This window comes from Monodon monoceros, unplaced genomic scaffold (genome assembly GCF_005190385.1).
Source record: "Monodon monoceros isolate NGI ecotype Baffin Bay Population unplaced genomic scaffold, NGI_Narwhal_1 Super_Scaffold_22, whole genome shotgun sequence".
Classification (NCBI taxonomy): domain Eukaryota; kingdom Metazoa; phylum Chordata; class Mammalia; order Artiodactyla; family Monodontidae; genus Monodon; species Monodon monoceros.
This window is the reverse complement of record NW_021703779.1, coordinates 121,663,297-121,680,919: the sequence shown is the minus strand read 5'-3', so window position 1 is coordinate 121,680,919 and position 17,623 is coordinate 121,663,297. Positions and strand designations below refer to the sequence as shown.

The 17,623-nt window shown below is 36.6% G+C and overlaps 1 non-coding gene and 1 pseudogene across 1 annotated transcript; both read right to left on the bottom strand.

Annotated features, from left to right (window-relative positions):
• Positions 1-3,581, bottom strand: part of LOC114905914 — a 124,406-nt pseudogene extending 120,825 nt beyond the window's left edge.
• A 422-nt stretch (positions 3,582-4,003) lies between these two features.
• LOC114906683 lies at positions 4,004-4,110 on the bottom strand. The gene has a single exon (XR_003796499.1). It is a non-coding gene; the product is annotated as a U6 spliceosomal RNA (small nuclear RNA).
• Positions 4,111-17,623: the final 13,513 nt, after the last annotated feature.

Sequence of the window (17,623 nt, the reverse complement as noted above, 5' to 3'; positions counted from 1 at the left end):
AGCTCCCGGGGTTCAGCTTTGGATTTGGACCCACTCTCAGGTATCTCTTCCCCACCCAGACAGGAGGGGGTTAAAGCAGCGGCTAATTAGGGTGCTCTTGCTCATTCAGGCCATGGGGAAGTAGGGGTACGGTAGTTATAATTGGAATGCGGGGCAAGCCTGCGGCAGCAGAGGCCAGCATGACAAAGCAACATCCTGAGGCATGCTAAGTGTTCTCCTGGGGAAGTTGTCCCTGGATCACGGGACCCTGGCAGTGGAGGGCTGCACAGCCTCCTGGGGTGCTGTGTATGGACAGTTACCTGTGCTTGCACATAGGATTCTTGGTGACTGCAGCAGCAGCATTAGCATTTCACGCCCATCTCTGTGGTCCAAGCTGATAGCCATGGCTCATGCCTGTCTCTGGAGCTCATTTAGGTGGTGCTCTGCCCTCTGTGGGTACACAGGGATGGAATACCCTCTCCTTGCACACCCCGAAACAATGGTCTCTTGCCTCTTAGGCAGGTCCAGACTTTTTCCCAGACTCCCTCCTGGCTAGCTGTGGTGCACTAGCCCCCTTCAGGCTGTGTTCACCCAGCCAACCCCAGTCCTCTACCTGAGATATGACCTCTGAAGCCTGTGCCTCAGCTCTCAGCCCCCACCCGCCCTGGTACGTGAGACAAGCCTCTCAGGCTGGTGAGTGCTGGTTGGCATGGACCTTCTGGGTGGGAATCTCTCCACTTTGCCCTCTGCACCCCTGTTGCTGTGCTCTCCACGGTGACTCTGAATTTTCCCCCTTGCCCACTTCCCATCTCCACCAGTGAAGGGCCTTCCTAGTGTGTGGAAACTTTTCCTCCTTCACAGCTCCCTCCCAGAGGTGAAGGTCCCATCCTTATTCTTTTGTCTCTGTTTTTTCTTTTTCGTTTTGCCCTACCCATGTATGTGGGGATTTTCTTGCCTTTGGGGAGGTTTGAGGTCTTCTGCCAGTGTTCAGTAGGTGTTCTGTAGGAGTTGTTCCACATGTAGATGTATTTTTGATGTATTTGTGGGAAGGAAGGTGATCTCCATGTCTTACTCCTCCACCATCTTGAAGGTCCCCACACCACATCTTCTTCAACCATTTATCTGTTGATGGACATTTAGACTGCTTCCATATCTTGACTACTGTAAATAGTGCTGCTATGAACATTGGTGTGTGTGTTTCCTTTCGAATTAAAGTTTTCATCTTTTCCGGATATATACCCAGGAGTGGGATTGCTGGATCATATGGTAGCTCTCTTTTCAGTTTTTTTAAGGATCCTATAGACTGTTTTCCATAGTGGTTGCACCAATTTACATTCACATCAACAGTGTAGGAGGGTTCCCTTTTCTCCACACCCTCTCCAGCATTTGTTATTTGTAGACTTTTTGATGGTGGCCATTCTGACTGGTGTGAGGTGAAACCTCATTATAGCTTTGATTTGCATTTCGCTTATCATTAGTGATGTGGAGCATCTTCTCATGTGCCTGTTGGCCACCTGGATGTCTTCTTTGGAGAAATATCTATTTAGGTCTTCTGCCCATTCTTTGATTGCATTGTTCGTTTTTTTGATATTGAGTTGTTTGAGATGTCTGTAAAAAAAAGTCACACTTAATAATTATTTTTCATGGAGAGAATGCAAGATGCAGATTGTCATCCTTTGATTGAAGACTTATTCAAGACAATAATTCATGTCAAAACAAATTAAAAAGTCAGAAAGAGAAAGATAAATACCGTATGCTAACACATATATATGGAATTTAAGGAAAAAAAATGTCATGAAGAACCTAGGGGTAAGACAGGAATAAAGACACAGACCTACTGGAGAATGGACTTGAGGATATGGGGAGGGGGAAGGGTGAGCTGTGACAGGGCGAGAGAGAGGCATGGACATATATACACTAACAAACGTAAGGTAGATAGCTAGTGGGAAGCAGCCACATGGCATAGGGATATCGGCTCGGTGCTTTGTGACCGCCTGGAGGGGTGGGATAGGGAGGGTGGGAGGGAGGGAGACGCAAGAGGGAAGAGACATGGGAACATACGTATATGTATAACGGATTCACTTTGTTATAAAGCAGAAACTAACACACCATTGTAAAGCAATTATACCCCAATAAAGATGTTAAAAAATAAATAAATAAAATAATATAAGCAAGAAAATTCAATAAGGGATCATGGGCCTACAGTCTAATTAATGTAATGTGGCCAAGTTGCAGATACACAACATATTTTAATCTATATATTCAGCTAAACTGGATAAATGAGACATGTATTTCTCTTGGTGAGGTTACAATAAAGATTTTTTTCAAGACTGAAATCAATCCTAATTTTTTGGCAGCTGATTTAATAACAAGTTATACCAAAATATGTACCATCACAAAAGCACCCTTTAAAAAAAGTTTACTGAGATCCAGGATTTTACAGTAAAGCAGGGACTGGGGTAAACTTAGTGGGTGTGCCCCTCTGGAGAAGTCACATGAATTGCAGTAGTCCCAGCTGTGGGGTAGGCTGAACAGGCAAGACCTGTCGGAGTGCACTTGTCATTTACAAGGATTTAATGTTCAAGCTTGTACTTATCAAGAATATATACATACAGAATGGAGTACATGTTATTGTTCAAGATATCTTTGACCATTATACGTATTAAAATTTTGATACTGGAAACTTTCATCATTTTATGTAACTTTGTCAGTTTTCTTTTACCCTATTGGATATAATGTAGGTAATCAGTTGGAATATGCAGGGGTTTTGAAGACAGACTTGGATTCCTATCACCATTCTTGCATTTATTAACCATGTAACCTTGAGCAACCTTGACCCACTGGGTCTCAGATTTGCTATCTGTGCAACAAGAATAATAATACCTACCTCACATTAAAGGAGATAAGGCATATAAAGTGTCTAAGAGAGTGCCAACATATATAAGAGACTCAAAAATGTTAGTAATTGCCTCTTGATCAATGTCTTTTGCCACTGGGCGACTTGGCCACCCCCTTCTCATTTCTCTCTCCATCATCCTGAAACTGCCTTTTTCAGAATCACCTGCCTCCATGATTCTGGATTATATTCTCCTTCTTCTAGCTGCTCACATGAGATTTGGGAAGTGGACGAGAAAGAAAAGCCATTATTCTCTGGTGGCATGTGTGGGCAGAGGTTTAGAAATTGGCAGCCTACTAATCATCTTCTTCAGGGTTGAAGGCAGTTGAAGTTATTGGTGATGAGGTCCCTATAACCCCTCTTCTTCCAGATTTCCTGAAAAATCAGCTATGGCCCTCTTTTCTACCCCAGGTTTTCAATAGTTGCATAAGCCTCTAATTCCCTGTATTAAAGCACTTTTTGCTCAGAATACCTAGGATAGCTAGTCTTCTCATGACTGAACTCTGGCAGATTCTTGAAAGACACTATTATCCTTCTAGTTCTGACTGCTGGTAGATGGAGCCCCACTCACTTGACCTCTCTGTTGTACTTGATGATGTTGATATTTGGCATATTTGGCTTCTTTCACTTGTTCCTGGCCACTATTTAGCATGAGCTTATGTGGGACCATTTTCTTCAGCCTCTTCTTAAATGTTGTTGCACCCATGCGTTCCATTCTTTTTAATTAAAAAAATTTTTTACTGAAGTATAGTTGATTTACAATGTTGTGTTTGTTTCCATTGTAGAATCAGTTATACATATATCCACTCTTTTTTAGATTCTTCTCCCATAGAGGCCATTGCAGAGTACTGAGTAGAGTTCCCTGTGCTATACAGTAGGTTCTTATTAGTTATCTATTTTATATATAGTAGTGTGCATATGTCAATCCCAATCTTCCAATTTAACCCTACCCCCCTTTCCCTCTTGGTAACCATAAGTTTGTTTTCTATGTCTGTGAGTCTATTTCTGTTTTGTAAATCAATTCATTTGTATCATTTTTACTAGAATCCACGTGTAGTGATATCATATGATATCTGTCTGTCTTACTTCACTTTAGCATGATAATCTCTAGGTCCATCCACGCTGCTGAAAAATATGGAACGTTTCACGATTTTGCATGTCGTCCTTGCACAGGGGCCATGCTAATCTTCTCTGTATTGTTCCAATTTTAGTATTTGTGCTGCTGAAACGAGCACCTGAGTTCAATTCTTGAGTCTTCTTTTACTGTATACATTATCCTTATGCTATTTCCCACTTGCTCACTATCTCAAGAATATGTATCTTTAGCCCAGAAAAATTTAAATGAATGCATAAATGAAGTAGAGAAAGAAAATTGAATGGGAAGAGAAAAAGTATACCTTTAATATACATTGCTTTAAGTGAGTGTATTTATTCTATCTACAGAAAAGAGAACATCTAAATTCTAGAGATTTTAAAACATATTCAGAATGTTCAATTTGCTGTATTTCTAGTGATGAAAAATGTAACAGAATAGAGAAGATGCTGATTTCAGTAAACTAAGAGGAAATTTTAACTTTTAGGAATCCTGGAAAAATGTGTTTTCTAACTAAACTTGCTATTCTTGAGGATTAATAAGAGATAATGACAACTGAGGGTGAACAAAGTAGACTTTAGAGAAAAGTAACATCTATTTTCCCTGATAAGTTAGTACCCTTGCCAAAAATGATCCATGATCGAATAAGGTGGAGATTTTCAAACTGAGATCTGAGGAACTCTAGGGTTCCTGGTGTTTGCCCTAGCATGATAGGCAGAATTCTAAGATGTCTTCCAAGATTCCCAGCCCCTCATATACATGTCCTATAGAATCTCTGAGACTTTGAACATGATGGGATACCAGTCCTGTATTTAGGTTATATTATATATTATAATATATATATTATATTATACAGTTAACTTTAAGAAAGGGAGGTGGCCTAGATGGGCCCAACCTAATCACACATTAGCCCTTTCTATCTGGATCTTATTGCTCAGAGAGCAAGCTGTCAGGGAGACACACTCCTACTAGCTCCTGGAAAAAAGCAAACAGCCTTGTGACCTGCATATGGGGACCACATCGCAAGGAGTTGCAGCCATACTCCAGATGTTGAGAGAAACCTCCACATTACAGCCAGCGAGAAAATAGAGACTTTGGCCCTACAGTTGCAGGGAACTGAATTCTTCCAACAACCTGAATGAGCTTGGAAGGGAATTCTTCAGCAGAGCATCCAGAAAGGAATACAGCTCTACCAACGCCTTCATTACAGCCTTGTGAGACCCTGAGCAGAGAACCCAGCCACACGGTGCCTGAACAGAACTGTGAACTAATAAATGAGGATTGTTTTAGACCACTAAGTTTGTGGTAATTTGATATGTACCAATTGATTATGAACACATCTAGGAACCTCTATGTGAGCAGGGCTGGCTGAGAGGTCTGTGTAAGCAGGGCTGGATACTTCAATTCTAGAAACTCTATTTCCATATTTCATATTGTGTAAGATAACTTATTAAAACATCGAAACGAGATACCACCACATACCTATTAGAATGGCCAAAATCCATACACTGACAACCAAATGCTGGCAAAATTGTTGAGCAGCAGAAATGCTCATTCATTACTGATGGGAATGCAAAATGGTACAGCCACTGTGGAAGATGGTTTGGCAGTTTCTTACAGAACTAAGCATACTCATACCACACATTCCAGCAGTTGTGCTCCCTGGTATTTATCCAAAGGAGTTGAAGACTTATACCCACAGACTTAAAAACCTGCACATGGATGTTTATAGCAGCTTCATTCATATTTGTCAAAATCTGGAGATAACCAAGATGTCCTTCAGAAGGTGAAAGGTTAGATCAACTGTGATCCATCCAGACAATAGAATATTATTCAGCACTAAAAAGAAATGAGTTATCAAGCCATGAAAAGACATAGAGGAAAGTTAAATGCATATTACTAAGTGAAAGAAGCCAATTTGAAAAGGCTACACACTGTATGATTCCAACTATAAGACATTTTGGAAAAGGCAAAACTTTGGAGACAATAAAAAGATCAGTGGTCGCCAGGTAGAGCACAAAGGATTTTTAGGGTAGTGAAAATACTCTATATTATATTATAATGATGGATATATGTCATTATACATTTCTTCTAACCCACGGAATGTACAACACCAAGAATGAACCCTAAGGTAAACAATGGACTTTGGGTGATTATGATGTGTCAGTGTAGGTTCATCCTTGGTTAAAAAAAAAAAAAGTACCATTCTGGTGAGTGGTTTTGATAATGAGGAAGGCTATGCATGGCACATGGTGTATATGAGAAATCTCTATACCTTCCTCTCAATAGTGTTGTGAACTAAAACTGCTCTAAAACTGAAGTTTAAGAAAGTAAATTGTTTTGTCACTTCTATATATTGCATTCACTTTTCAAGTGAATTTAAGGATTAATCAGAAACAGGCTGAAGCCATGGTTCTTTTCTTATGTAAAATCCTGATCCATTTGAAGAACTTTTGCTGGGGAAGAGGGAGTGCTCTAGTGAGAATGATAGTGAAAATAGCACGGCAAAAAGAAAAGATTCCCAGAAGTATGAAAAGGCACAAAGTTCTGTTTGTCCTGCCTGCAGTCAAACTCTAAGTTCAGAACTCTTGAGGCCATGCGCTAGGGGGGAAGGGGAAATGGGGAGGCATGGTCAAAGGGTACAAAGTTTCAGTCATACAAGATAAATAACTTGTATGGAGATCTCCTGTAGAGCATAGTGTCTATAGCTAACGAAACTGTATTGTATACTTAAAATTTGCTAAGAGGATAGATAAAGGGAGCAGGAGGAAACTCGGGGAGGCAATGGATACGTTTATGACAAAGATGGTGGTGATGATTTTACAGGTATATACTTAATCGAGTCGTGTACATTAAATATGTACAGATTTTTATATGTCAATAAATCAATGAAGTGGTTTTAAAATGGCAAGCCATTGTAAGTAATGTCTGCATGGTGCTCCTATGGAGGTTCCCAGTATTTCCACCAATATCTGTGCTTCAAGCATGGCAGCAAATAGCACAGAGTGAGGAATGAAGAGGCCTGTTTATGGAAGTTTTACTGGTAACAAGTACAAACAGATGACATATGAACAATGGGGCCCACTTAGTCCAACCCACTGCCTTGTCTTGCTGCTACATATGATCGTAGGGTAGGGGAGGGCTAAAATCCAAGAATTACTGAGATAAAATTTGTTGCCAAGTGGTATTATAGAAGTTTTTATTTGGAAGATGATTAGAAGAAATGAATGTGGTATTCCTTACCTACCTGTATTTTTGAACTTCAACTCACAACTATTATAATTTATAGGGACTTGATGTGAGATTTCATTGGAATGAAACAGGGTTTGACAAACTACCAGTTACTGTCCAACTTCAGCCCATCACCTATTTTTGTAAATAAAGTTTTATTGAAACACAGCCAGGCCCATTTTTAATTTATGTATTGATTATCACTGCTTTCATGCTACAACGGCAGAGGTGAATAGTTGCAACAGAGATTACATGGCCAGCAAAGTTGAAAGTATTTGCGCATTACATTGCGCCCTTTACAGGAAAAGTTTGCTAACCCTGGAACAAGATTCTGTGGTTATAATAAATTTGAGAACTCCTGAATAAAGCAACCTCAGTCATTGCAAACATATAAGAAAGAAACATGCCCACGATTTGGGATGAATACCAGAGAGACTAAGATTTCCAAGTGTCTATTATTGGAATGTTTTGACCTCAAAACCATTTTAGCTTTATTCTAATCTTAGGTATAACCACCATGTCCTCTAAATATTATCTTACTTGCATTTATCCACAAGTATGCTACATACTGCCCAAAGTCTTGTAACTATTACTCATATTTAATATGCATTATTCAGAAATTGCATGGACCACACTCCCCTGGAATCACTCCACAGGGCATTTAGGGCTACCCAATCTGATTTTGAAGTGTATATTTTGCTTTTTGTTGGACATGCAGATTGATATTGATACGGAATTGTGTTGTCTGAAAATATAGAAGCTGTTAATGTTTTACTTTTCCCTCTGTTAAAAAAAGGGGGCAATTCATAACAACCTTATGGTGAGTGAGAATTTAAAAAGTGACTGGATCTAAATGAAGCCAAAATAATAAATCAAAACTGAAAATTTTTGTCATCTTGAAATTTCTAGATGGATGAGTAAATGACAATAGCTGAGTGAATCAAATGTGTAGATAATTAATGGAACTTTTCATTTACCTTCAGGCTACTCAGTATATTGCAGATCCAGTCTTCGTCTAGCAGGATGGGATATATCTGAGGAAATCAGAGAATGTTATGAGTCTGATACAATATCTTTAACCACAAACTTTAACAAACTGAAGAAAAATCCCAGCTCAAAAACAGAACTCAAGTCTTTGTCTAAGACAATTTGCTCTGCCTGATATCAAGGAAAGAGGTCACTAGTAGTTCTAATCCCTTTCTGCCTGTAGTTCCTGAAGACAGCTGGATGAATGGCAGGGCAGGCTAAAACAAAAATCATTCATCATCATTGCTGAGACTGGACTTAAGCAGAGCTCAGAGTACCACGATGCCATTTAGATGCACTTTCCCTAAGATGAAATTGCATCACTAAGGATTCCAGGCCAAGAACACAGTGGAAAGGAAAATCGTGCTGCTTCAGCCGGAGAACTTCAAAGGTAATTTAATCTCCAAGGGAAATATCACAGTCTGAATTCACAACATCACTTAGCATATGTAGTCATGTTGCACTGCTACTATATCAAGAAGATTGCTTGTGTTAATTGAAAATGAGGAAAAATACAGCACTGAGTGGAAAGATGGAGCATCTCCCCTGTGTTTCCACTATTTGCTTGTTATCTGTCTTCTTGTGTGTTGATAATCACACACGATGATTATCATCCAATGATGCCAATTGGAATCTAATAAAATTTACCAATATCATGTTTTGAAATCTGAGAAAATAATGACAGAACATTTTATTTAACTTCAAACAAATTTCCTACTTAAATGAGGAATTGTTTAGGACATACTGCAATAGGCTAACTATATTTCATAATAATTTAGTTTGGAAAAAAATGATATTAAAGGAGACAAAGACAGTTAAAGGATATTTCAAAACTGTCAACTGACATATGCTCTAAATTAGTACAGCGCAGCAACATCCAATATGTGTGTCCTCACATGTAATTCTAATTTTCTAGAAACCACATTAAAAAAGATAAAAGGAAATGAGTGAAATTATTTAATAATATATTTTATTTTCTCTAACCCAATATATCCAAAATAGTGTCATTTAAAGCATGTACTCAATATAAAAATATGAGATATTTTCCCTTTTTTTCATAATTTGTCTTCAAATTATGCTGTGTATTTTACATTTATGGCACATCTCAATATGGGCTGCCCATATTTCAAGTGTTTAGTAGCTGTATGTCACTAGTAGCTACTGTATTGACAGCAAAGGGCTAGATTATTTTACAAGCTATATACAATGGAATATTTTCCCACTTAACATTAATAATTCTATATGCTTCTTTGGTCAGCATTTGGCTATGGTATTGGATACAGCATGTCTACAGGGTATATGAGAAGTGGTTTAACATAGCGCATTTTCTGCAGTGAACTACTGAGTAGATGATTTGAACATAAAAGTAGTTATTTTTTTGTGCCTTAACACTTCAAATGTTTCCTGACACAGTGATAAGAGACTGTTTTAAAGAGATTATTTTCTTCCTTGCTTAGTTAAGCTAAGGCTGACTGTCCTACTTACTGAGAGCTGCAATGACAGGGGATGTAACTTACTGGGAATTCTTGTTGTTGTTATTATTTTTAATTTGGTGATTACACAAAGGCCTACCTGGTAGTCACCAACTCCTGAAGGTAGAAATCCTGTATATATCTTTTCCCCCTTTTCCTGTTTTCTGTGGTTAGTTGTTGATACCAACATACTGAGCACTTGAGTCCAAGGCATTTTCTGGTTGACCGGAGGTGCCTTGAGTCCACGTAAGTCTTAAATAAAGGATATTTTCAGAAACACAGGGTTAGTGATCAAGCAAACTATTGGCAGTGTTACATTTCTAAGCTTACATATGGATAGGGGTGCATTTTGTGAGCAGGCCAGCTGAGACATGAACTGCAACAGAATTTCACTAGATTACTTAGTCAACTCAGGCACTAAGCTGCTGAAAACTAGAATTTGGGACCTGAGAATAATTGAGTTTGAGAATTGTTTGGGGACTGAGAGATCACAGTCCCCAGTGCACCTCATTATACAGACAGAAACCTGGATTTCACCTTTAACTCTTCCTTCTCTTTCCCCCTCACATGCAAATCACCCTCACTCCCAAGCCTGTTGATTGTTTCCCCAAAATAGCATTCATCTACCTTTTTCTCTAGTCTCTCACGGCTCCGTTAATTGGGTCGCTCATCATGTCTTTAGGATAACTATTATTTTTCTTTGCCCAAAGACCAATGAAGAGTCTGTGTCTCCCCTCATAACTCTTAATGGAAATATACTGGATCTGAATTTTAGAGAGGAGTTTATTCAAGTTTTTCATGTTCTTATGAAAAAGATGGCTAAATTTGGGCTGTATTGAAATAGTCATGTGGATTGGTTACTGATTAAATGAATACACAGAATGACTAGTTAATGTAACTCATGTAAATTGTAGTAGAGTCTATATTGCCTAACCCCAATCCCTTGTCTATAGTATTGAGCAGAAGAGAAAACTTATTTTCCTGGAAAAGGAAAATATATAGGTTCATAGATGTAGTGAGAAGATCTTGTTGACAGGAGAGTGGTATAATCATGATGTCAAATATACTTGAATATGTTTTTGTGTTAGTAAAAACATGTACTAAGTCAGTTGAATTAGACAACTAGGACTTTATTAATAAAAACACATGTTTGTCATTAAGGTATGAAGATTCAGGCAAGACAAGGAAGAAGATACTTTATACTTCCATATTTATGTGACCATAGAAGTCAAGATAGCAAGGAACATAGTTGGAAACTAAGTAAAAAAGAGGTTTTGATCATGATAAACTCTGCATGTGCCACCCTAGGTTGCCCTGGTTACTGCTTCCCTTCATGCTCATGACATGATAATGGACAAAGCTGTGGGCCAGTGATGAGCAGTAATGTGGTGTGAAGCCATACATATTCCTTATAAGCTTGACTATAGTTAAATGAAAACAAATTTTTAAAGAAGGATGACATTTTTATTTTATTTCATTAGCTTGCTAATTTCTCTGATATTATGTACAATCCATGCTAATTACTTTTTTCCTTCTTGAGTTCTTCATTCCCAATTACTCTAACAAAATTCTCATATATCTGTAACTGTGTCAGAATCACAACCCATTCTCCACAGTTTCAGCAGTAATTATTAATAGTGTCAACAAAATATTAATCAATAGTCGATCTAAGAAAGAAATGGAAAATTTTATTTGAGCCAACCTGAGGATTATAACCTGGGAGACAGTTTTTCAGAAAGCTCTGAGGACTGTCCTGCCTGTTCAAGGTCAAAGCACAGTTATATAAGTTTTTGAGACAAAAGGTTATACGTCAAAGGATGTATTATTGACAGTTTACACAATCCAGATCTACATGTACAAAGTGAGTAGTCAGTCATGGGTCATCATGGCCCCTTACAAGATTAAGAAGAAAGGTTATCTCCTAAGGAGCTGTGACCCTTGATGAAATTAAGAAGGAATGGTGTCTCCCAAGGAGGTCTGGTTAATGCAGGTGCCCAAATATACATTAAATGGGAGGGAGGAGATCCAAACGGCAAAGAAAAATTTTATGTTTAAATTTTTCTCATCTTGATATAAAATATGAATTTTACTTCATCAGTTGTATATGTAAACAAACTTCCTTTATGACCAAATCTGCAGAGTCAGTCTTTACTTTTCATGAATTGTATGAGGCTATCCATTTAAAAGAACTTAAAGACAATTCAGTATTACCATTTGTGAACATACCAGGCATGTGCTCATATCCAGGTATTTGACTTGTCTCTTCACTATGCGTAGGAGGTTTTTCTCCTAGATATCTCCACGGCTTTTACTCCTTTACCTCTTTCAAGTCTTTGCTTAAATGTAATTTTCTCAGCAAGGCCCACACTGGTAACCCCACCTAATATTCCAACTCCCCCTTCTCAATAATCCCAATATTCCTTACCCTGCTCTATTTGTTTTTCTTCTCTAAAATACACACACACGAAGGCAGAGATTTTTGTCCATATAATTCATCAATGCATCATTGACACCTAAAACAGTACCTGACACATTATATTTGCTCAATAAATATTTTTTATAAAATGATTAATTTTTGCACTGAAAGTATGGCCTGAAATGTCTATGAATACAAAAATCCATATCACATTTAACAATTCCTAGTGGTCAAAAATGATTACAATTCTCAGTTACATAAGATCTATAATTTAGTCAACTCTTTTCTATCCTAGGTAAATAAAAAATTAACTCTGTGCCATTTGTTGTGCTATTATCCCAGCTTAATAATATTAATTATTCCTCCATCTCTATCAGTCAACCAGTTACCTCTGATTTACTTGCCAAGCAATTTACTTTAGAAATTTAAATCATGTAAGTCCTAAGAAAACAATTCATTAAACTTGAGAAAGAAACCAAGTGTTATTATGTATATATTAAGCATTTGCCTTTTATTTCCATGAGCCTAATACACTGATGATAACATGACAGTAACTCCCTTTGGTAACTAATATATAGTATAAATGCACAGGTCTGGCGTAATGCCCAAAAAAAGTAACCTGAAAATCCTTTCATGAGAGAAATCCAGGAATACTAAACAGAATAAGACAATTTTATAAGCAATGCATTGCTGAATTTACAAGAAAGAAATGGAAATTTCCTGTGATAAAAACAAATAGGGGATTAAAAACCCAGAAGGAGCTGAGTCCATCCAAGAAAACAGAAACTATTATTGAAAATAAAGGTAATTTAATTAGGAAATTGGTTACATAAGGGATAAAAGAGCTGAAAGACAAGGAGGGTACAGTGAATAAACCAAGAGATTAGCTACATCAGGAAACCACCTGCATCCTAATTTCATGGCTGAAGTAATGGAGAAATCAAGAGGAGAAGCGAGTGAATTGACTGAGTTCCCACAGTAAATGGTGAAAACAGTTTGGCTACAGAATCTGTGTTCTTACCCACTGTAATATAGAATCTCACTGAAGAATAACAGGCAGATAAGGAAAACAATCAAATTGATCTTTTAAATGGGAAAAATATAATAATTAACATTAAAAACTTATCAAACATAGATAAACAAAAAAACACTAAATGGGAAACTACATATGATTCAGTTACCCAGAATGCATAATGGGGAGAAAACAAGTAAACGACGAAGTTAAGAGATATAGAGGAGAGAATCAGAAAATAAACATACTTCTAATCAAATGCCAGAAACAGAGAATAGAAAGAATGAATGATTTTTCTTCCCTGAATTGGTGAAATAAATGATGTTTTTGGAAGGCAGAAACAAAATAGGTAGTCCTGGTAGGATAAATAAAAATAAATCCACATTTAACATAATATAGCATATCAGAAACAAGTAGAAAAACTGAAAAGCAACTGGGAAAAAGAGTTTATTTACAAAGGAATGATTAATAGCAGCTATCTCAATGGCACTAACAGTGTCAGAAAACAATGATTGACAAGCAAGAATACATTTTTAAAGAGATGAGGGAAAATAACTGGCTTCCTAAAATTCTATACCCAGCTGAGATTTTATGCAAGAATGAAGGTATAAAGAACATTTTCAGGAAAATGCACACACACACACACACAAAAAAAACTTTCCTGTTAATTACATTTTTTAGCAATATAAGTTGTACTTCTTTGTCTTATTTAATGTTTTGAAGGCTCAAATTACACTGAATTTGAGACTTGAGTTTTTTCTACTTACTTAGTACATATTTGCCCATCCTTTTAATTTTAACCTTTCAAATAACATTTTTTTAAAAATAATATCATGTACATTATACAGTTGGATTGGTTTTATGACACAATGTAATTTTTTTGATCTTAACGAGTGAATTAAGCCCAATTAAATTTAATAACATGACAGATATGCTTGGCATTTGTTCTATATGTGTGTCTTACTATGTGACCTCTTGTTATTTTTTTTAAAATGTTTATTTATTTTGGCTGTGCTGGGTCTTAGTTGTGGCATGCGGGATCTTTAGTTGTGGCATGTGGACTCTTAGTTGCGGCATGCAAACTCTTAGTTGCGGCATGCATGTGGGATCTAGTTTCCTGACGAGGTATCAAACCCCAAGACCCCTGTACTGGGAGTGTGGAGTCTCACCCACTGGACTGCCAGGGAAGTCCTCCTGACCTCTTGCTATTTTTTTAACTGTAGTCCTCTAATAGGAAGTTATGTATTATTTTAAGGATTATCTTTATTATAATTATATATAATCTATAATTAAACTTTTATATAATACCCTTGCCATAATATGTTATTAAGAGAGAAGACTGAATATCATAAATACGGCATTCCTGCTTAGAGGACTGTTAATTAATATGACTGTAATATTCATACAGAAACTTAAAACAGCAGTACAGAAAAGTCCTGAAAAGGGAGATCAATGAGGGGAAATTAACCCTACCAGATAATAAAACATTATATAAAGCCTCATTGATGAAAAATCATATAGAGAACATACAAACAAAACAATGTAACAGAATGAAAGTTCCAGAAATACACAAAGATATACATGGAAATGGCATCAAATACCAGTTTGAAAAATGACTTTTTAGTAAATGGTTTTGAAATAGTTATGCAGCTATATGAAGAAAAGAAATTGAATCCACTTCTTTCATCAAATGCCACGATCAACTATACATGTGCCAAATATTTCAAAGAAAACGATGAGAATATAAAAGAAAAAATGGCAAATTTCTTTACAACTTTAAAGTGGAGAAAGCCTTCCTAATGACTCTGAATCCAGAAGTCATCAAAGATCAGTGTAGTAGGCTACTAAAACACCTGTTAACTTCTGCATAGAAAAAAATTATCAATATCAAATGATAATGACATACTTGGAAATAACCTGAAAATTATATTACATACAAAGTTTTTATCTCCCTAAAGTAGTATTAAAGACACTGATAAGTCAATAAAAATGAGGAAAGTATATGAATAAACAGGTTACAGAAATTACAAATTGCCATTAAACATAAAAAATGTGGTCAGTGTCACTCAAAATAAGATAAATACAAATTAGAAATTAAAATTTTGTTGAGGTAATATAATTTACCTATCAGATTGCCAAATAATCTACAAGTTTGATAACTCTATTGTCAAGTCCTAGGGAAACATGCATTCTCCCATGCATTGCTGATGGAAGTGCAAAATAGTAAAATTCCCCTGAAGGGCAATTTGTAAGTATCTATTCAAATCACAAATGCATTTACTCTTTGATGAAGGGATCTTTCCTCTGGGGATTTATGCATGCAGGAATTAGACATCAAAAAAGTATGTTTATTCACTGCTTTGTTATTTATAATGTGGAAAATAAGAAACAATCCAAGTGTTCATCCATAGGGAATAATTAAATAAACTGTGGTACAATCATACAATGGAGTACTCTTCAGCAATTCAATGAGTGAGCTCTCTGTATACCTATACAGAAAGCTCTTCAGTATACCATGTGAGATTTAAAAAGAAATGGCAACGTCCAATAGTATAGTATAATACTTAGAATGTATGCTACCTTTTCCATAATAGAAATAAAAATAAGAGCATACATTCATAGTTGCTTATTTTTGGTTAATAAAACTCTGGAATTATGGACAAGAAGCTAATAATAGTAGCAATCTATGTGTGTGTATAGAAGAGAAATGAGAGTTTTTACCGAATCACTCTACTATTGTTAGCTATATTAAATGTATTACTTAATTCAAAAGTAAAACATTTTTTTTGGCTGCACCACTCAGCACATGGGATCCCCGACCAGGGATTGAACCTGCACCCCCTGCATTGGAAAGCGGAGTCGTAACCACTGGACCACAGGGGAAGTCCCCAAAACTAGATTTTTTTTTTTTTTAAGTTGAAAAGATATAAACATACAACAAAAGAGAGAGGAGGAAACAAAATTCTGAAAGTTGGAAAGCATATAGAATGGGAATAGATGATTTGAGCTACCAGCAATACAGAAAGCCAAGAAGCCAGTTTATTTGAGCCACAGAATCCCAGAATGCTTCAGGATTCAAAGTAAGAGTAAATGGGTGGAACTGAAAACTGAAAGTTAACTAAAAGTCAGTAAAAGAAGTAGGTCCATAAACCTATTTCACAAAAAGTAGGTGATTAAACTTCCATCAGCCTGGCAGAAGAGTATACTCTCTGGAGATGCTAAAGCAAAGAGACTGTGTAATACCAGGCACAACTGATAATAGGCACACTACACTAAAAATGGGGGAAAAGCAGAGGGAGCGAAGATGGGAAGGAAGAAGAAAAGAAGTCAAAGAGATGGAGAAGGAGAACTAACATTCACTGAGTAATTATTATGTGCCAGAGGCTATTACAGCATTTTAATTGTGTCAGCTCATTTAATCTTCACAACCACTTCATGAGTTATGTACTATAATATTCTCTGTATCACATATGAAGAAATTGTGATATAGTAAGTTTAAGTCATTTGACTAAGATGCAAATCTATTAGGTGACAAAGCTGGGAATTAAGAAGACAGTCTGCTTCCAGAGCCCATAACTTCAAACACTACACATATTAAAAGGTAAAAATGATGGGCCACTTCATCTTGGTTCTTAGAAAATTCACAGCTGAGAATATATGCCCCTAACCCACCCACTCACTGACATTGCTGTTGGTATGACTGCCAACATTCCTCTGGATAATATGATCAACCCAAAGAAGAACAATATATTCTAGCAATTATGAGTATTACAGTGAACTACTTCAGCCCCACACATGCACACAGAGGAAACTCCTCCAACTCATTTTATGAGGCTAGAACAAACCTCAAGGACAGACAAGGACTACAGGAGGAACAAAAAATTATAAGTAAATCCCAATTATAATTAGATAGACCTAAAACTCTAAATACTAGCAAAGTGATTCCATCAATGTGTAAAAAATAATATATCATGGCCAAATATATTTCAGCCCAGGAATACAAAGACAACAACAGAAAATCTATTAATTTAATTCAATGCCTTACCATATTAACAGAAAAAAATCTTTGAATTGTATCAATAGATAACTGATTTTAAAAAACAACATCAAACTGAGAATGGAAAGGAAAGAACATCCTAAACATAAGGGTATCTACCAAAAATCTGTAGTAAACGTCATCCTCAATGGTGAAACTATAGGAACACTCCCTTCTAAATCATAAACAAGAGAAGAAGGTCTAATATTATCATTAGCAACATAATACTGGAGATCCTCAATAACATAAGACAAAAAAAAAAAAGAAATACAGTCAGCCCTCCATATCAGCAGATGCAGAACCCACAGACATGGAAGGGTGACTGTATTAGATTTAGAAAGGAAGAAGCAAAGGTATCATCATTCACAGGAAAGTTTCTACAAGAGAATTTACAAAAAAGCATTTTATATTAAAAAGAGCTTCAAAAGTTCCTAGATACTAGATCAATCATTTCATTCATTC